The following is a 21,407-nucleotide window of genomic DNA, read 5'->3' on the forward strand; positions in this document are numbered from 1 at the left end:
TATACTCTCCCGCTATAGTCTTTACAAGGGCTATTGTACATTAAGCGTCTTAGTAACCTATGCGCACGTCAGTTTCATGGAAAATGCTTCAATCTCGAGACCTCGATAGTAGTGGCAAGCAAGAGCGGGTTGAGGGTTTGAAGGGAAAAAAAAACGAAGCTTTGTTCCTTAGCAAAGTGTTCATTTCATTTTTGCTAGGTTTCATTCGACTTGTTGTGGATGTACAATGGAAAAATCAGCAAGCTAGCTACAACTTCAAAGGAAAAGGGATGAGATGGGCAAGAGCTAGCGGACTAAATTATCAAGGGAAAATGGCGGCTCAGGACGTGTTTTGATAATTAATACCCGTCAAGCATGGCCTAGAGCCAAGTTCTCATTTAGAGCAAGTCCACCACATTGTATTGCTATTGTCATATTTTTTCGGCAAAATCTAAATCCACTTATTACCATTTGTTGATGTCAAGAAACGACAATGTCATTTTGGTGCCATTTAATTTTCATTGAAAAACAAGATGAGTTCAATATAGTGGTCTAGATTTAAAATTGTGCCAAAATTAATGGCAGAGTCAAGAATTATATATAGAGAGGGCACATTTTTACGTTAAACTAAAAAAATTCACCACAAAACATAATTAAAAAATTCTAAGCACAAAAGTTCAAATTTCTACATTAAGCACAAAAGCTGTAGCATAATATATTCCAAAAATTTCTAAACATGCATAAAAGTCTATAAAGATTCGTTACTAAATTTTTTACAATTGACCTCGACGAATTTTCATCTTTTGAAAGCTTTTCATATTGCTTCGCTCGCTCTACACATATATCACCAAGCAATTGTCAACCATTCATTAGAGTTTTCATCTTTAGGCCTGTTTGGATGGGGTATTGTGAAGAGGGATTGTGATATCCCCCTTTTAGACCATGGGCCCAGCCTTAGAACTTTGTTTGGGAAGTAAAATAGAGAGAGTATTAGTTAAGCCCTGGATTCTATTGTATCCCCTAAAACCCCCGGAGGGCAATTGAGTTTTGTTTACTCCACTTAATAGGGTGAACATTACCCTTTTTCTTATTGGTTGAAATGGTATGGATCCCACCAAAAAGTGATGTCATACTTATCAAAAAATATATTGCACTGGTGGGACCTACCATTTCAACCATTAAGATGGTGGGTATTGTTCACCCTCTTTTAAGAAGGGTGAACAAAATTGTACCCCCCGGAGGGAATGTTATTTATAGGGAGGTTCTGAAGTGTTATTACATAATACCTTTGGATAATACCCCTTCTCTCTTTCATTTCATCTACAAAAACAATCTTATCCCACAATTTTATTCCTTATCTAAATCAAGTATTATTAATCTTCCGTCACATCAATGTGGGCCCACCTTTCTTACATAATACCTCTACTAACATTATACTCCCTTCATAACATATACTTCCAAGCCTTATTCCGAATTCAAACAGGCCCTAGAATCGTTGATAGTGGTCACTTGTTGAGAGGAAAAGAATCTTTTTCTATTGAGAGAAATAGTTAGGATGGGTTTTGTCTTTACTGTAATTTATACGAATGACATTCTTGTAATAATTAACCAAAAGGAGCCCATTCCCATAATTTTTTTCTTTTTTTTTTTATCAGCATTCCCATAAATTTGTTTGCCGTGGAAACATCAGCTCTGCTAACAGCAGAGACAATTCGCAGAGAACCACGCAGAGACAAACGCGTTTGGCTTTATTTTGGATTCCAAAAAAATCGCCCTTACGAATCAAAAAGTAATACTTACCGATATCCACTGGAGCTGATTTTTTACAGGGCCCCATAAAATAATATTCAAAAATTTATGAATATTTTTCTAGATTTTTTTGGGATCCGAAATGAGGCCAAACGCGTTTGTCTCTGCATGGTTCTCTGCGAATTGTCTCTGCTCATAGTTTTTTGTGGAACCACGGAAACCCATAGCGACATAGCACCATCGCCAATTCCCCCATCATAATTTGAGTAGGCTTTCCGGGGGGGGGGGGTCGCGCGCGGGGGTATTGCAGAAGGTGATAAAATTCTAGGTGGGCACTTGACCCCCTGGCTTTATACTCCCTCCATTTCTTTTTTAAAATTTAATAGTATTCTATTTTAGGTTGTCTATTAATAAATGTTCATTTTGTAAAGTTAATTGGTAAAAGTTGATATATTTTTCATTTTGCCCGTAAAAGTAATTTTCATTTTGAAAAGTTAGTGAGTAAAAGTGTAATGATGATGTCTCCATAGAAGGTAAGTAGGAAAAGTAGATATAATCAGGGCCGGTCCCCGGATAAGCTCCGCAAGTCCTCGGTTTAAAATCCCAGGGGAACTGAGTTCGATTCTTGCCCTTTCGCTCAACTTAAATTTTTTTTTTCCCACTTTTGATTCCTGATCCTTCCGCGCCCCTTAATCCCTCCCCCCGCCCTTCCCGATCTACCTCCCCCTCTTGATCTACCTCTTTTTGTTTTTCCTTGCAATGCATAATACTGCGAAAATCAAATTACTTTATGGGAAATTTCCGATTTAACAAACACAAAAATAATGTATAAGTGATATGTTCTTACATTTGATTAAAAAAATGTCACAAATCGAGCGAGCTAACACGATTTTTATTTTTACATTCAAACTGCCATTTTGCAAGAAAGATTAAAGAGATAGGCTATGATCTCAATTGAAAATGAGACGTCGTTCCACTAAAAGCATTTTTGGGCATTTGGGTCTTTTTTAACTTCTTACACTTTTTGAGACAGGTCATTCTTTTCACATATATCAACTAAAAGGCCCAAAAATCAAAAGTTAGCGAAACGGGTCCCAAGTTCTTAGATAAGTAAAGTACGATAACTCAATTAAAAGTTTTGCTTCAAAAAAATATAAGAAGAATTTATTTTCTTTAAATCGGATCGTGCTAATCATAAAACACTTTAACCGGGGTTTACATTTGATGTTGATTTTTTTTTTATGCTATTCGAGCTAAAATAACAATGTAATTTTGATTCTTTTTGTACTTTTATACCCTATATTTTTTATTTTGTTTGACTAAATTGTTAATGGGCAACAAAACATAAGGTTGGGCCAGGACAACTCTAATGTCAGGGCCAGCATTGGATATAATGATGATGTTTTCTTAATAAATTGAAGTTACGAAGTGGAACACTTAAAAAAAACGGAGGGAGTACTAAATCTGCCCCTGGCAAAAATGGCACCTAACCGGGGCAACAACATCCCTATATTTTTAATTTAACACTATATATAGCTCGTCAAAAAATCGGTTTGACAACGTGAGTGCTTACGAAAAATTCTGTGGGCAAATTTTGATGTTTGAACTTTTTAAATGTTGTTGTGGGTATTTTTTTTTTCAAAAATTGTTGTCAAAATGTCATGTGATTTATGCTGATATTTTATTCAAGAGAAACTATGTTTCCAGTACTTTTCAAATAAGATTTTAGATTCTAAAAATTTTAAAAGCGAATTTTCAGATTTTTGCAATAAACAATATTAGTTTTTACTGCAATTTATTCATAATTTCGTAGATACAATAAACAAGTTTCTCTATTTCTATTAAATTTCGAATTCGACTATTCGAGTATCTAAAATTCCACTATAAAATTGGTATTCACACTCATAAAAATGCCGTTTTGACATTGATGAGTGGGCTTGACTTAGGAATTGGCTTCAAGCTTCCCCCTACCACTTCTCTACTCGGTTGCATGCTCGGAAGTATTATTATTTGTACAAACAAGGTTCAATATTGAAATCGTAGCACCGAATAGTAGTACTTTCTCCGTCCCTTTTTAAGTGTTCTGCTTCGTAACTCTAACTTATTAAAAAAATATTATCATTATACCTTTCACATTAACTTTTTCCTCCATTTTTCCTATTTACCCATTATCATTACACTTTTACTTACGAACTTTTTAAAATAGAATATACTTTTAGAGACAAAATAGATAATGAACCAACTTTTACCCACTAACTTTTTAAAATTGATACTTATTAAGGGACAGTTTAAAATAAAATATTAGACTTTAAATAAGAGACGGAAGGAATAGCTTTTTCGGATAAAAAAAGAGAGAAGAATAGTACTCCCTCCGTCCCTTTTTTTGTGTCCAGTATTCCATTTTGGGCTGTCCCTTAATAAGTGTCTATTTTGTAAAGTTAAGGGGGTAAAAGTTGGTGTATTGTCTATTTTGTCCCTAAAAGTAGATTTTATTTTGAAAAGTTAGTGAGTAAAAATGTAATGATGATGGGTAAGTAGGGAAAGTGGAGGAAAAAGTTGATGTGAAAGGTGTAATGATGATGTCTTTTTAATAAGTTGGAGTTACGAAGCAGGACATTTAAAAAGGGACGGAAGGAGTAGTAGCTTTTTTCAATGGAAAACATAGGATCCCATTGAGGATGGGGCCTAGACAGGCAATTGAAGCGCACGTGTCCTTGGCTTTACTAATCCCCCCGCGCGCGCGCGCACAGAGACAGTTGTGTATATATATATAGTCCATATGGACTATATATATATATATATAGTCCGGTTCTCTTAAGGGATCCCGCACGGGCTTATCGACTCCTATTTTCCAATCAAATTGGACGATCCGAGCCGCTCAAAGTGATCAGAACGTGATTTTAAGAGTACCAGCGAGAAATTAGCAAAAAAAATGATCGGGAAGGGCTTGATCCGAGCAGTTTTTTATTGAACGGTTCAGTAAAAACTGCTCGGATCAAGTCCTTCCCGATCATTTTTTTTTGCTGATTTCTCGCGGGTACCCTTAAAATCACGTTCTGAACACATTGAGCGGCTCAGATCGTCGCAATTCGATCGGAAAAGGGGAGGTCCGCACGGTAGACTGGTAAGGGATCCCTCACTAGATCCGTGGTGTGTGTGTGTTTATATATATATATATATATATATATATATATAATTAATGTGGGATTATGGAGCTTTCATTTATTGGGTAGGAAAATTTCTAAAAAAGCCCTTGAACTTTTAAGAATTTAAAAAAAAAAAAACTTTAACTAATGACAAAAAAAGTCTGAACTTACCATTCTGTTAATAAAAAAAGCCTCTACCATCCAATTCAGTCAATTTGTAATGGATGGAGTTAACAGAAGGCGTAAACCAGCTCTCTTTTTTTTACTTTTTTTTTTCAAAAATTACTTTTAACTTATTTTTTCTGTTTTTAGTAGTAAATAAATAGGCAATAAAGTTCTTTTTTTTCTTACTATTTATCAAAATAATTTTAATCCTCCCCTTTTTTTACTTACTATTTACTAAAATAACTTATCTTTCCCTTTTTTCACTTTCAAATCCCCCCTCCCCCCGCCCCCATTTTCTGTTTTAAATTTTTATTTATAGAAATTCAACCCCACACAACCAATCAACCCCGTAGCCAACCCCCAAAGTCCTAGCCCCAATTTCACAAATAGTTAAAAAACCGTGGTGAAAGTAATTTTTTAAAAATAGTAAGAAAAGAATTTATTGCATATTTATTCATTACTAAAAAAGAAAGAGTTAAAAGTAAAAAATAAAATGAAGATTAAAAAAATGGAGTGATTTTCACATTCTCCTTTTTGATAGCCACACTTTCTTTTATTTTTTAGTACTGAAAGTGTATGAATTTTTTTTGCTAAAAGACAAAAAAAGAGTGTGGTTATCAAAAAGGAGAGTGTGAAAATCATCTCCCCAAAAAAATTAATTTTAAAATTCTGAAATTGGGGATAGGACTTTGGCGGCTAATTGTGGGGTTGATTAATTGGTGGTGTGGGGTCGAATTTCCGGAAAAAAAGGAAGGAGAGAGAGAGAGAGAGAGAGAGAGAGAGAGGGGAAAGGTAAAATTTGAAAGTAAAAAAAGGGTTTATTTTTGTAAATAGTAAAAAAATGGGGTTAAAATAATTTTTGATAAATAGTTAGGAAAAAAAAAGAAATTTATTGTATATTTATTTATTACTTAAAAAAGTTTAAAGTAATTTTTTGAAGTAAAAAGTTAAAAAAAGAGAGAGGAAGGTTAACATTTTCCGTTAACTCCATCCGTTACAAATTGACAGAATTAGATGGCGAGAGCTTTTTTGTTAACGGAATGGTAAGTTCAGGTGTTTTTTTGTCATTAATTAAAATCCAGATGTTTTTTTGTAAAGTTCTTAAAAGTTTAGTAGCTTTTTGAAATTTTTATTAGGCTGTAGGAGGGAGAGGGGACATAGTTCAAATTGAATATTTTTGAAACCCCAACTTTTTATTTATTCATGTGAAGAACTAGTAGTACGGAGTAATAAAGAAAGGGTGATTGGATTGGAACAGCAAATATTGTCACAGAACCAACGACCATTCGCTGCTGGAATTTCTTTTACCGACAATCCACACGATCGAGGACGAGGCTAGGGTTTCCAATGCACCCAAATTACTAACAGAAGAAAACGACAATTTTACTCGGTGTTCATTCATTCATTCCTTCCACCTTCGCTGACTTGTTAGACAATCGAGAGTCCCCCGGGCCGCGCTTTTTTCTTCTTTTGAACTTTCATTTCAAAGTCAAAACAGCTACAAGGATCGATTTTAACCTACTCCAGTAGGATCCGGATTCTCTCCACATGTTTTTCTCCCTACATCTACCACACCTTCTCACCAAAACATGCCACCTCATCAATGAATTGGATGGACGGCCCAGATTAAAATCACTGACTTACAAGACGTCGTTTCTGTATTCCCTCCAAACGGATACGTAAATGCAGGGGATAATTTTTCTTTGGTTAGGGAATGGAGAAAACAGGGACTGTTAGCTTCTGTTTGGAGGAAATAAAGAAACGACGTCGTATAAGTCAATGAATTTAATCTGGGACGTCCATCCAATTCATTAATGAGGTGGCATGTTTTGGTGAGAAGGTGTGGTAGATGTGGGGAGGAAAACATGTGGAGATGATCCGGATCTACTCGAGTAAGCATCCAATCTAAACTAGAAGATACACTATAACCGCGAGAAACTTGAATTGAGAAACACGTACACATCTCATCATTGACGCGAGCTTCATGCTCTGTTAATCCACATACTATCTGTGGGGGCGTGATTTCTTCGTGCTCCTTCTGGTGCGGCCGCCTCCGAATGTGGGACCGTGAATGCTAACGCCGGTCTTGATGTACCTGTAGAACCGGAGGGGGCTGTTCCTCCGGGAAGAAGCTCCGATGATTAAGTCAGTAGGTGGAGAGAAGAAGTTTAGTAAGAACAATATGTTGGAGAGAAAGAAGTGTTCTTTTAGATTAGATTTTCTGGATCCCCCTCTCAATGGTCATGCTTCTCTATTTATAGGCAAAGAGGTGAAGTGCTGAGCAAGTTGGCCATACTTTCCACGTGTCACGTTCTGCTCGGTTGGCGCCTTCTAGCAGGGCCAGTTGATGAACACCACTTCCCTAGTCTTTCAGAACCACATGGGTTGATGTCAGAATGGTCACATCGTTCAGAGATGTCACTTCGAATGTCTGAGAGGACAGCTTTCTTATCAGTAGATATTTATGGAAGGTTCCACAATCGTCTAGGTTCGGCGGGACCCACGTCCGGCATGCGAATTATCCGAGCGTAGGATATCCCGGCCGAAGCACACCCTAGCCGAACAAACGGAAGTTCGTACCCGTGCGCCCGATAAGACCCCGAGCGACTTTATGTGTCGTACGTTCGGATATAGCCTATAATTGTTCGGTGAAGTACTCGTGGTCCTGTCTATCCTTCGGTCCAGCCGATGTCAAAACTTATTTACAGGTGAACTGTGATAGCTTTGGTGATGGGTCAAACAGCATATGAACCCTCATCCCCCCTTTTGGACCTTGTGAACCTTCGGATATTTCGGCCCCCTACAATAGCCCCTCAACTCCTTCTTTTCTTGCTCGGAATGAAAGAGGAGTTGAATAAGAACCTGGCCGAACGAAGACATAAATCCGAAGAACCATATGTCTGAAGAGCGATCGACTAGACGAACCGTCAAAGTTGAACGGACAGAAACTATTTGAAACGCTTCGAGATGCGCGCGCAGCCTTTCATTAAATGCTTCTGTAACCGTCGATTTGAATCGATGCCAGGTGTCACGATTTCATTGGGTGGTGGTACGGCACGCTTCACACCTGCCACATGTCCTTCATCGAGCGGCACATCAGTCTCTCGCCCAAATCCGACGGTCAGGGTGAGAAACCGCTTCGAATTCTACACCCAGTATAAAAGGGGAGAGGGAAGGAGAGAGAAGGTTACTCTCTCTCTGACTCTCGATCGTTTTACTGTTCAAGCACCATTCCAAACTGAAATCGCCAGAAATCTGCATATTTGAAGGTTTTTGATCACAGATCTCTCTCGATTTCTCAGGTATTTCTCGAGCCCCTCCATTTCTCGATGCATTTTGAGTGTTTTTTCGAATGTTTTCCCCCTTTTTGGTCGATTCTTTTCCTTTTTGTTTGGACTGAAACAACCGCCAGATACCCAGGTGTTCATGTGTTCTTCCGAGCGTATGAACACCTTGAAATCGTGTTCTTCCGAACACGAGGGCATCTTCAGGCATGAGGTTTTTCCAAAAGGGCAGTCTTTAAGAAGCTTTACAAGCCCTGTTAAGCTTCTCAATCTCTGTTTCCCCATTGTTTCCCTGAGCGGTATAAGTCCTTCCTTCGGAATTTCTTCCGAGGGGAAATCGCTCGGGAAACAACCGAGCAGAGGTGGGATCTCTCCTAACGACACAGAACAACGAACGTAGGCACTTAGATTCCTGGCCATGCAAATCGCTAACGGTCTTATCCCATGCACTTATCTGTTTCTAGGTATGGAGTCTGCAAAGTCACCTTCTTCAGGCGAATCTTATCGGTCGGTGGATTCCGAAGATTCGGATTTTGGTAGATCCGATCCAGGGTTAGCCGAAGCTATAAGAGATTTCGCCCGGAACTACCGAACGGGATCAAGTGGAAGGATCCCCGAGGGCGTAGAAGGAGTCGACTACCCCGCCATGGTGGCTCCTCTCCGAACAGTGGGGCCGGACCCCGATATTATAGATATAGGTGAGTCGTCATCCGAGAATCCTCATGACGAAGCAGAAGAGGAAGAAGAGGCCGAAGGAGATGACGAAATCGAGTCGAGACCAGGGACTCCACTTGTTTCGTCAAGCCGAGCGAATGAAGGGGCCGGATTTGCTGGGGAATCCTCGTCGCATCCGCCGAAGGTGAAGAGGAAGATCGTCCCGATGGACCCGGATGTGATCCCTGACCGAACGGGGAAGGACCCCTGCCCTTATTTGGAATGCTTCCAAGATAAGACGAGCCTGGACACCTTCCGAGCCGTTTATGACATCCCCGACGACGTTATCATTTCTCCAGTTCGAGGGAACCGAATAAGATACAGTGACGAACACGTCACCGTCCCCCTGATGGCAATCTCAGAAGGGGGCCTTTGGTTCCCGATGCACAGAGTTTTGAGAGAGATACTTCATCATTTCAATCTCACTCCGTGCCAGCTGAGCGTCAACTCCTACCGCATCATTCACTCGGTAATCGCCCTTGCCGAGGTGAAGATGTTTCGACTAGAAGCCTTTCACTTTTTTGAAAATTATATGATGTCGAGAAACGTTCGATACTCTCGATACTACCTCTGTTCCCGGAGGAAGATGCAAAAGATCATTCCCGAGGGCATGTACGACTCGGAGAAGTGGGCCTCTGACTACGTCGAAGTTCGAGGAAATTTCCAATTCCCCGAACATGAATACGGTCAGTTTGAAATGGCCACACGCAGAGGAACGCCGAGTAAGAACACTTGTCCGTTATTTGAAATGTTTATTTCTGTTGCTCTGATTTCAGTTGTCAAAATTTAACTAACGATTCCATGCTTTTCTTCGGCAGATACCACCAAGATCAACAAGGTACTGTTAAGGGCGGCCAAAGGTTGCGGTCTTGCCGACTCCCTGCTCACTATCCCAGCGGAGGAAAGAGACGCCCCAACCATCCTCAAATATACAGCTACCTACGGCGGTCGGATCCGACGAAAGGTAACTGACGAGCTTGAGCAGTCCGAGGACATCCCACAAGAGCTCCATCCGAGCTTCGACAAACCCCTCCGAGGGTCAATCCGACTTCCAACCGAAGAAGAGACTTTCCTTGAACAACAAGAAGTTATGCCTCCGAGAAATATCAAGGAAGTTCTCCAGAAGAAGCTGGAGGAAAAAGAGAGGGAGAAGGCCTGACTGCAGAAGGCTGGAGGTGCAGCCGCTTCGGGCTCGGTCCCGAGCAAGAAAGTCCCACCTCCCCCACCCTCTAAAAAGCGACCACTGAGCGCTCCTCCTTCCCCGAAGGAACCATCTGCGAGCAAGAAGGTGAGGGCGGCCACTAAGGGAAAGGGCCAAGAAGTGGAGCACCCGAAGGAAGCCGCCGCAAAAGGAGAAGGGAGGGTGACTGCCTTCGACCTTGACACTCCATGGGTGCCAAGCTTCATCACACCTGGCAAGAAACAGGTTCTCAAATCGGATAGCCTGAGGGAGGATCCCTCCCTGGCTTTCACTCTCCACTCAGGGCTAGCTTTGCCGAGGGATGTACAGAATCCCCCTTCTCTGAAAGCAGCCCTGAGTGAATACTACTATCACGTAGGAAGGGTAAGTAAATGCTTTTACACTTGCAAATTTGTTTTGTTTTTGCACAAATGCCTTATTTCGTCGGAATGACTTTCGTTTTGCTTTGTTTACAAGCCACCCAGTCCATAATGAGTGCCCAGCTTCATCTCACCGAATATGACAAGAAGTCAAAACTGCAAAAGCAGTCGGTGGAATACAACAAGGCCCTGGCCGAGGAGTACAAGAAGGGCTTGGAGCAATCCGAGCTCGTGAGGCAAAGCCTCGAGGTTCAGGTCGCCAATCAAAACGACCTCATCAAGGGGTTGCAGGAGTCTACCGAGAAGACCAGAGCCGAGGGCGAAGATGAGGGGCTGGCCGAGGGGAGAGCCTTGGGGAGGGAAGAAATGAAGAAGGAGATGGAGAAAGAGGTGCAGGGGCAGTACGAGAAAGGATACGCCCAGGCCGAAGAAGACGTGACCGATCAAATCCTTGAAGTGCAGGATGAGATCAAGGAGGCCCAGCACAAAGAGAGCTTTATGCTCGGCTACAACATGGGTCTCGACGATGCAGGTGTTGAAGCTGACGACGAGAGGAGGAGTCTGGTGGAAATACCACCCTTCGCCCCTGCCGAAGTTACAGCAGAGGAGACAACAGCTGATGCTGTCGACTCGACCACTCTACCAGCCCCAGCCGACGCTCCAATCCCACCGGCCCAAACCGACGCTCCAACCCCACCAGCCCCAGCCGACGCTGCAGCGGATTAGATTTGTTCTTGTTTAGTTCTGTGTTTTTTTTTTTTTTTTTTTTTTTTTGCATATTTTTGAATATGGTTGGCTCCGAACAATGGGAACCCTGCCGAACATTGAATGTAACTAAAACATGGAGAATTTCTTTTTGAATGACAATCGTCTATTCGTTCGGTATGGATGTTGTTTCCAAGTATATAAATATTTGCCAAGTCTTTTTATTCGGTATATACATCATAACTCAGAAATTTTCGAAGTCTTTTCATTCGGAAGGACTGTTTATGTGACTGAAGTTAATAAGAGATGAACTCAGGTTTACCCATATAGTAGCCCCCTGCCCTATTGTATTACTAAAGGAATAGAATAAGGCAGTAGGATGGGAAAACTGAACCGAAAGAGTGATCATGGTTTCGAGAGTGTCACCCGAACGAACAAATGGCTTCGAGAACAAACAAATTATCATGGGCTTCGAGAATTTCACCCGAATAAACAAATGGCTTTGAGAACGTAAACCAAACAATCAAACTAGCATGGGCTTCGAGAATTTCACCCGAACAAAAGATGTTACCGGGGCTAGATGAAATACCCCATATACAAGAATAAAAATAAAGCAGAAGAGGTCAAATGGGGAATGCCAACACTAGCCATGGAATTTTCTCAGTTTTTGAGCATTCCACGGATTGGCGATTGGCGTTCCATCCATCTCAGCAAGCTTATAAACACCATGCCCGATCTTCTCCACCACTCGGTAAGGGCCTTCATAGGGATCCTTCAGCTTGGTCAACTTTGTCGCTTCGGTAACCATCCGAAGGACTAAGTCCCCGACGTTGAATGGTCGAGCACGAACATTGCGGTTGTAGCCCCTTGCAACTTCTTGCTGGTACGCGGCGTGCCGAAGGTTAGCATTGTCACGTAGTTCTTCGGCTAAATCTAACTCGGTACCCACAAGAGCACTGTTGTCGATAGGGTTAAAATTCTCCGTCCGAACTGTAGGTATCATAGTAGATAAAGGGAGGACAGCCTCCATACCGTAGGCCATAGCGAACGGAGTACGGCCGGTGGACCGCCGAGGTGTTGTTCGATAGGCCCACAAGACGTGTGGAAGCTCTTCCACCCACTTACCGAGCTTCCGATCCAGACGGCGCTTCAGCCCTCGAGTGATTGTCTTGTTCGATGCTTCGGCTTGTCCATTACCTTGAGGATATGCCACCGAGGAATTTTGGATGGTAATGTGGCGCTTCGCATAAAAAGCTTTGAGAGCGGAGGCAACAAATTGGGAGCCATTATCAGAAAGGATGGCATACGGTACGCCGAACCTGGAGATAATGTGCTTCCAAATAAAGCGTTCCACGTCCCCGGCGGTGGTCTTGATCATGGGGGAAGCTTCTACCCACTTGGTGAACAAATCTGTGGCAGTGAGCATGTACTCAAATCCTCCAGGCGCCTTCGGCATCTTGCCAACTATGTCAAAAGCCCAAACCGCAAACGGCCACGGACTGGTGATCATTTTAAGGGGGAATGCAGGTTGGTGGATGAGAGATGCTTGCTTTTGACACCGAACACAGAGCTTTACGTATTCTTCGGATTGTTTGACCATCTTCGGCCACCAATAGCCTTGTGTCAGGGCACGCTGTGCAAGGGACCGTCCTTCTGAGTGAGCCCCACAGCTACCCGAATGAAGTTCCTCCAGAACGGCTGGCACAAGGTCGTCGTGGAAGACATGCAGATCGGGGCCAGTGAAAGTCCGTCGGTAGAGATTGTCATTCGGTCCCAAGAAAAAATTGGCAGCTCGGCAACGGATTTTGTACGCTTCGCGCTTGTTCGTCGGTAGCACTTGATTCTTCAGGTAAGCAACCACAGAATCCAGCTGGCTTGGGCCGAGGGCGACGGCCATAACCTGTTCAGACGGCTTTTCGAAGCTCAGTTTGGGGACCTCGTCAAAGGTGATGGTGCGACTACCCGAGGTCTTGTAGACTGAAGCAAGACCTGCAAGGGCGTCAGCATGGGCGTTATGCTCCCGAGCGATCCACTCCACTTCTACGCGTCCAAATCTTCCGAACAAAGCTAAGACGTGGCTCACGTAAGCATTCATACGTTGATCTTTGGCTTGATAATTGTTGTTTAAATGCCCCACAATGAGCTGAGAGTCACAAAAGACATGAACCGAATCCGCATCCAGCCGAAGAGCAAGTTGGAGGCCTGCAATTAGAGCTTCATATTCCGCCTCGTTGTTCGTCGCCGTGTACCCAATTGAAACCACGCTTTCATGAACAGTCCCGCTGGGTGAGACAAGGACGATGCCTGCACCAGCTCCATGAACATTAGAAGCTCCATCGACGGTCAGTCGCCAAGCGTCGCCGGAGAAGAGCTTCCATTGTCGTTTGGGTTTCTTGCGTCCGAAGGAATACCGAGCACGGAGTGGTTCGGTTTGACAGACGGACGGCCCTTCCAAAACCTCTTCTTCTTGAATCCGAGCTTCATCAGCAGCAGTTGCCAGGGCATTGGCCTCATCTTGTAAGCCGGGAGTGAGTTCGGCAAAGAAGTCGGCCAAGACTTGCCCTTTGATAGCTGTCCGAGGCTCGAATTGGATGTCGAAGTTGGCCAAGTCTTGAGAGAATTTCAGGATTCGGCTCGACGTGTCCGTTTTCCGAAGAACAGCTTTGAGAGGAAACTCAGTGAGGACCACAATCCTATGGGATTGAAAGTAAGGCAGGAGGCTCGTTTTAGCAGAAACGAGAGCCAATGCTAACTTTTCCATAGGCAGATACCTCGTCTGAGAATCCGTCATCGTTTTACTGGAATAGAAGATCGGTTGATGGTCCATCCCCTCTCTCCGAACAAGAACCGCGCTCGTTGCATGGTCGGAAACGGCAAGGTAAAGATAGAGATCTTCATCGGGCAGGGGCTTGACGAGCAAAGGAGCGTGAGATAGGTATCGCTTTAAAGATTGCAGAGCTTGCTCGCATTCCTCTGTCCATACAAACCTGCGTCGGCTTGTTGTGATTGCTCGGAAGAACGGGCGGCAGAGATCGCTCGAACGTCGAATGAAACGGTTCAAGGCAGCAACCATCCCCGTGAGCCGCTGTACCTCTTTAATTGTCGTTGGAGCTCGTAGCCGCTGCACAGCCAAAATTTGGGCAGGATCAGCTTCAATTCCTCGGCGACTCACCATGTATCCTAGGAATTTCCCCGAGCTAACGCCGAACGCACACTTCTCGGCATTGAGACGTAGCTTCCTATGTTTTAGAACAACAAAGACCTCTCCCAGATCTCGAAGGTGGTCCCGAGCGAACATGCTCCTGCAAACCAAATCGTCAATATAAGCTTCTACTTTTACGCCGAGCATGCCAGGAAACATCTTCGTGATGGAGCGTTGGAAAGTGGCGCCTGCATTCTTCAAGCCGAACGGGACAACCTTGTAGCAGAAGGTTCCCCGAGGCGAGATGAAAGCCGTTTTTTCCTGATCTTCCGGATCCAAAGCGATTTGATGGTAGCCCTGCTACGCGTCCATGAAGCTTAAGCGCTCGCATCCTACCGTTGCGTCTACCATCTACTCAATCTGAGGAAGTGGAAATCGATCCATGGGGCAGGCGTCATTGAGGTTCGTGTAATCGACACAGACCCTTAGTTTCCCATTTTTCTTCGGGACTACCACTGGGTTGGCAAGCCAGGTGGGGTATAGCACTTCCCGAATGACGCCAGCTTCCAACAGTTGATTCACCTCTGCTATCACAGCTTCGGTGTGTGCGGCCGACGAGCGTCGGACTTTTTGCACAACCGGTCGCCTATTTGGATCTACATTCAATGAGTGCATGGCGAACGAAGGGTCCACGCCCGGCATGTCTTGTGGTGTCCAAGCAAAGACCTCTATGTTTCTCACCAGGAATTGATACATCTCCTCACGTTCGTCCATGCTTAATGAACTCCCGATCAAAAAATATCTTCCTTCTTCCCCAGGAATGGAAAAACGTATTAGCTCCTCGGCTGACCGTTGTTCGGCAAGTACACCAACATCCTCAATCACTGGGATAGGAGCGGCAGCCACGCATTGTACCTCCATGCAGCTCTGTTTGTTCGTTACAGTGCTGATGTAGCATTTCTTGGATTGGATTTGATCGCCTCGCAGGCTTTCCTGTCGTCCGTTCCATCCGATGAATTTTACCACCTGGTGATATGTTGAAGCAACCGCTTGCATTTCGTGTAGCCAGGTTCGGCCAAGAATGATGTTGTACGGACTTGGCGAAGCGACCACCACAAATTCGATCTCCAGGATGCGTGATCCAGCTCGCACAGGGAGGGTAGTCAGGCCGAGTGGCCAAACTGGGGCTCCCGTAAAACTGACAAGGGGAGCTGACGCTGTCCGAAGTTGAGCGGGAGATAATCCGAGGCTCTGATAAGTAGAGAAAAACATGACATCGGCCGAGCTTCCCTGATCTATCAATACCCGTTGTACGGTTGATTTTTCAATGGCAATAGTGACGACGAGGGCATCTGCATGTGGAAGTTGCACTCCTTTTAAGTCGTCGGAAGAAAAAGTTATGGTACCGCCGAAGCTCGGATCTTCCCATTTTCGCTTTTCCGAAGCTCCCACGTTGCAGACTGACGCAGAGGCGACAGCCCTGTCAATTTCTGAACGAAGTTCGGCCGCCCTTCCTTCGGATACTAGCCCTTGTATCACGCTTACGAGATTGCCAACAAGAGGGGGAGGTGGAGGAAGTGGATTTTGCCGAACGTCGATCCACTGATTGAGGTGACCGGCAGCTGCTAGCTCTTCTAGATACCTTTTGAAAGGTGGGCATTGCGTGGTGTAATGGCCACGTTCCTTATGATACGTGCACATCCCCGGTCCGCTTCCGACGGTGCCTAAGAGTACCGTTGGCCAAACAAAGAACGGCAATTTGCCAATGATGTTAAGAAGTTTATAAATAGGTTCAGTGAATACCGTACGTTCGGCGACGTATTCGTCCGGTCGGGGTTCTCTTTTCGTTTGTGTCCAGGATTGTGGCTGAGGGTGCTGCGGGGGTCGGCCCTTGTTGTTCGACTTGTTCGAGGCCTGGCCCGAGCTACCCTGGCTTCCTTGCCCTTGGCGAACGTTCGATACCTGCTTCTTCGGCCCTATCGTCTTGGCAGGTTCAGCCTTTGATGTATGTCGCTCGGCCATTGCTTCTTCGTGAACGCAATCTTTCTCGATTATTGTCATGAGCTCCCCCATTGTCTTAGGTGGATTTCGTGAGAGGTCACGAAACATTGCCGAGGTTGGGTCCAATCCATTCATGAAAGACTCGGCTGCTACCCCTTGATCACAGTCGGGAATAAGGTTGTAGACTTCCCAGTAACGCTCGGTATAGAGTCGCAGTGTTTCTCTCGCCGTTCTTCGCATGTTCACCAGCATCGATAATGTCTTCGGTTGAATGTTGCTGGTGACGAAGCGTTTGCTAAACTCCAATTCTAGCTCGTTAAAGCAAGAAATGGATTTGGGCTTCAACTGATTGTACCATAACATGATCGGTTCACTGAGAGTGAGCGGGAAGATTTTACACATAAGAGCGTCAGAAAAGTTATGGAGGCTCATGGTTTGCCTGAAGCGACAAACGAATGCGACTGCGTCTTCTTTTGCCTCATAGCGCTTCAGCTTCGGCATGACGAATCTGTCTGGCGGCCGCTCTTGTTGAATAGCATCCACGAAGGGGGAAGCCTTTGCCTTCCCGAGCTTCGAATTGTCTTCGGCCTGCCCTTCGGCTGCGATCTGCGGGGTGATAGGGGGAAGAACATTAGTATGCCGCTCCGGAGTCTTTCTTTTTTCCCGCCATTGGCGCCGACGGTGCTCCTCTTTTTCCCTCGGTCGTGGAGCAGCTAGCGTTAAGTGCGCATGTGCCTCCCTTAAGCTCGTCAATGGGGCGTTCCGAGGTTGAAGAGTCGGGTCGATGGGTTGGTACACGGTTGGCAGGCCCGTGAATTGATCGTAGAGGATAATCGTATTATCGTGCTCCGAACGGTTTCCTCTGCTTTCTGTTCGGTGTCGACTGCCAGAGTTGGCGGAGTGTCGCCCATCGTGACGTTCGGAATCATGTCGCGATTGAAATGAATATTCCCGGTTGCTACTGGTATGGGGTCGCCAAGGTGGATCATTTAAGTCCACGGGCCTCTTCCCACTTTTCTGACTCATCCTTCGTTCGGAACGGTGTTCTGTTCGGACAGAGTCGCCTCCCCTATTGGTTCCCGCCGTGGAGCCCGTTGCCGAGGATCTAGTACTCTCGGCTCGAATGATGCTTGTCAGCCGAGGTCGTGAAACCCCCTGATCGAGGCGCTCAAAGACGTTTCGTCGTTCGGTAACGGCGAGTTCGGCCGTTTGGACTGGGCGAGACGGTCTACTTCGTTTGTGGGATCTCTTCGGTCGACTAGGCTCGGCATGATGTTCGTTTGCAGGGGTTACGGCCAACCCTCCGTCCCGCTCCTCCAGCCGCTGTTGCAGCATGGTAATAACCGCTGCCTGACGTTTTTGTTCGGCCAAGGCGATATCCAACTCGGTCGGTGGAAAAGAAAGTTGGCGGGCTACATGTGGAACCGCCCTAGCCGTTTGACGGGGCTCAAGGTTGATAGATCCGTAGCCCTCCAACCCAAGGGTAAAGTTCTCTGGGCCCGGAGGTGAGAGATGCTGAGCCATTTGTTCCGTGCAAATATGAAAAGCAAACAGGATCTGAGATGAACAAAGGCCCTCAACTAACTATGAACGCGAAGAACACAAAGAACACCCCGAAAGTTGTTTTCAGAAAATTTCCCCAGCAGAGTCGCCAATTGTGGGGGCGTGATTTCTTCGTGCTCCTTCTGGTGCGGCCGCCTCCGAATGTGGGACCGTGAATGCTAACGCCGGTCTTGATGTACCTGCAGAACCGGAGGGGGCTGTTCCTCCGGGAAGAAGCTCCGATGATTAAGTCAGTAGGTGGAGAGAAGAAGTTTAGTAAGAACAATATGTTGGAGAGAAAGAAGTGTTCTTTTAGATTAGATTTTCTGGATCCCCCTCTCAATGGTCATGCTTCTCTATTTATAGGCAAAGAGGTGAAGTGCTGAGCAAGTTGGCCATACTTTCCACGTGTCACGTTCTGCTCGGTTGGCGCCTTCTAGCAGGGCCAGTTGATGAACACCACTTCCCTAGTCTTTCAGAACCACATGGGTTGATGTCAGAATGGTCACATCGTTCAGAGATGTCACTTCGAATGTCTGAGAGGACAGCTTTCTTATCAGTAGATATTTATGGAAGGTTCCACAATCGTCTAGGTTCGGCGGGACCCACGTCCGGCATGCGAATTATCCGAGCGTAGGATATCCCGGCCGAAGCACACCCTAGCCGAACAAACGGAAGTTCGTACCCGTGCGCCCGATAAGACCCCGAGCGACTTTATGTGTCGTACGTTCGGATATAGCCTATAATTGTTCGGTGAAGTACTCGTGGTCCTGTCTATCCTTCGGTCCAGCCGATGTCAAAACTTATTTACAGGTGAACTGTGATAGCTTTGGTGATGGGTCAAACAGCATATGAACCCTCATCCCCCCTTTTGGACCTTGTGAACCTTCGGATATTTCGGCCCCCTACACTATCTAAAACATTAAGGCTAGCTTATTTTGATTTAATAAGACGCGAGCTTCATGCTCTGTTAACGCATACTCCACTATCTAAAACATTAAGGCTTATTTTGGTTTAATAACTCCCTTATTTTGGACAGTATCCGTTAACAGAGCATGAAGCTCGTGTCTAAGCGATTATTTTTATTTATTCATATTCTTTTTAGATTTGTTAGTTTTGTGTCAATTTTTCGTGAAGTATTTGTTTGTCTCGATGAGAGAAATCTTAAAACTAAAAAACAATGACCAAAATTTTAAAAAGTTTGCAAAACACAAAAAAAAAAATTCAAATTAGACAAAATCTTTTTGAATTATTTGTCTTTATTGAATAAAATTAGTTTGATTAGTAATTTTTACTTTTCAGATTTATCGATCTTGTCGAGACAAACTAATAATTCACAAAAAAATTATACCGTAAAACTAACAAATAAGAAAAAATATGAATAAAGAGAAATCCAACTTAATTATTTGGCCAATACACCGCTAAGTTTTCCAGAAGGAAAACAAATCCGGGTACATTCAATCAAAGGAAGAAGGAAATATTAATTCGAGAAATGCTAGACTTACGGCAAAATTCTATAATATAGTTATAACATCTTTACATATCCGGATTGGGGCAAGAGAATATCCTTATACATTCTGAGTTCCTATACCCCAGTATTGATATGTAAGGATGTTGTAATTATGTTGTCTAACAATTTTGTTGGATTATTACTAATTCGGATGTTATGGCAGACAGAAAATAAATCTGGCGCTCTGGCGCGCTGATACATCAAATTAAGTTGGAGTTATCTAAGCAAACGGCCAAATTCCAAAAAGCGATTAAACTCCACTTCTGTTCGGACTGCTGAAGTCAACATCAGTTGGTAAATCAGGATTAGAATCAATTTCCAACAGCTACTTTCGATCGTCAGGTTCTTTCGATCAAGAAACAAATTTACATTTTTCAGGCCAATTCTACTCAACAAGATGTGCATCATTTTGCCATGATGTTGTAGATCTTATATGCTCTATTCGTCTCAATTTAATAGTTTATTTTTTTTAATCGGATAAAAATTAATTTGTATCTTTAAATTAATAATAAATTTTAAATACAATATATATATATATATATATATATATATATATATCTTGTTTGAGAGATTTTGATTAGTTATATACTATAATGTTTTGAAAATCACATAAAATATTATAAATTATAATATATAATCAATAAAATGTCACGAATTTTCAAAAGAAATATTAACTTGGAACGGAGGGAGTACTTATTTTTGAAACGATGGTCAAACGTGTCCGATTTAACTGGCATGCAATTAAACTAATTTCCTCTCCAACTCAGTCCATAAGTGAATATTAACATCAAACCTAGGGGTGTCAAACGTGCCTGTCGTGCCGTACCGTGCCATTTTTTTTCGTGCCAATCCGTGCTTCGTGTCGTGCCGTACCGTGCCCGTTTACTTCATCGTGCCATGGTGTGCCGTGCCGTACCGTGCCCGTGTCGTGCCGTGGTGGGCCATTTTGCTTTGTCGGGCCGTGTCGGGCCGTGCCTTTATAAAATCGTGTCGTGTCGTGCCGTGCCCGATTAATTAATCGTGCCGCATCGTGTCGTGCCTTTTTTTGTCGGGTCGTGTCATGCCGTGCCTTTTTTATCGGGTTGTGTCGTGCCGTGCCTTTTTTTGTCGTGTCGTGTCGTATCGTGTCGTGCCTTTTTTTGTCAGGTTGTGTCGTGTCGTGCTTTTTTTGTCGGGTCGGGTCGTGCCGTGCCTTTCTTGTCTATTCGTGCCGTGCCTGCCCTTAATCGTGCCGTGCCATGTTGTGCCATCAATTTTCGTATACACATCACCAACCGGCAACCGATTTTCGTCTAAAAATAAATCTTCCCAAAAAACACACATTCCGGTGCGTTGGTGCCTTTAATTTCTTAAGTTGTATATCGTAGTGACGTGCCATGCCCGACGACGAGAACCGACACCGTGTTGTGTCGTGCCTGTGCCGTGCCGTGCCCGACTAAAATCTCGTTCTACTTCCGTACTCGTACCCGTGCTCGTGCCGTGCCTGGTTAGAACCATGTCGTGACTCGTGCCCCATCCTACTTCCGTGCCGTGCCGTGTCCGTCTAAGACCGTGTCGTGCCAGACCAACTTCTGTGCCGTGCCCGTGCCGTGCCCCCTCATTTCCGTGTCCGTGCCGTGCCCCGTGCCCGTGCCGTGTCGTGCCTGTCTAGAACCGTGTCGTGCCGTGCCGTTACTCGTGCCCCATTCCACTTCCGTGCCGTGCCCGTACCGTGCCCTTCTAAGACCGTGTCGTGCCGTGTCGTACCAGGCCAATTTCCGTGCCGTGCCTGTGTCGTTCCCGCTCACTTCCGTGCCCGTGTCGTGCCGCGTGCCCACTACGACCGTGCCGTTCCGTGCCGTGCCAGGATTAAATCCGTGCCTGTGCCGTGCTGTGCCGCCTTCAAACCTGTCGTGCCCGTACCGTGCCCG

This window comes from Rhododendron vialii, chromosome 1a, assembly GCF_030253575.1.
Source record: "Rhododendron vialii isolate Sample 1 chromosome 1a, ASM3025357v1".
In the NCBI taxonomy this organism is placed as follows: Eukaryota; Viridiplantae; Streptophyta; class Magnoliopsida; order Ericales; family Ericaceae; genus Rhododendron; species Rhododendron vialii.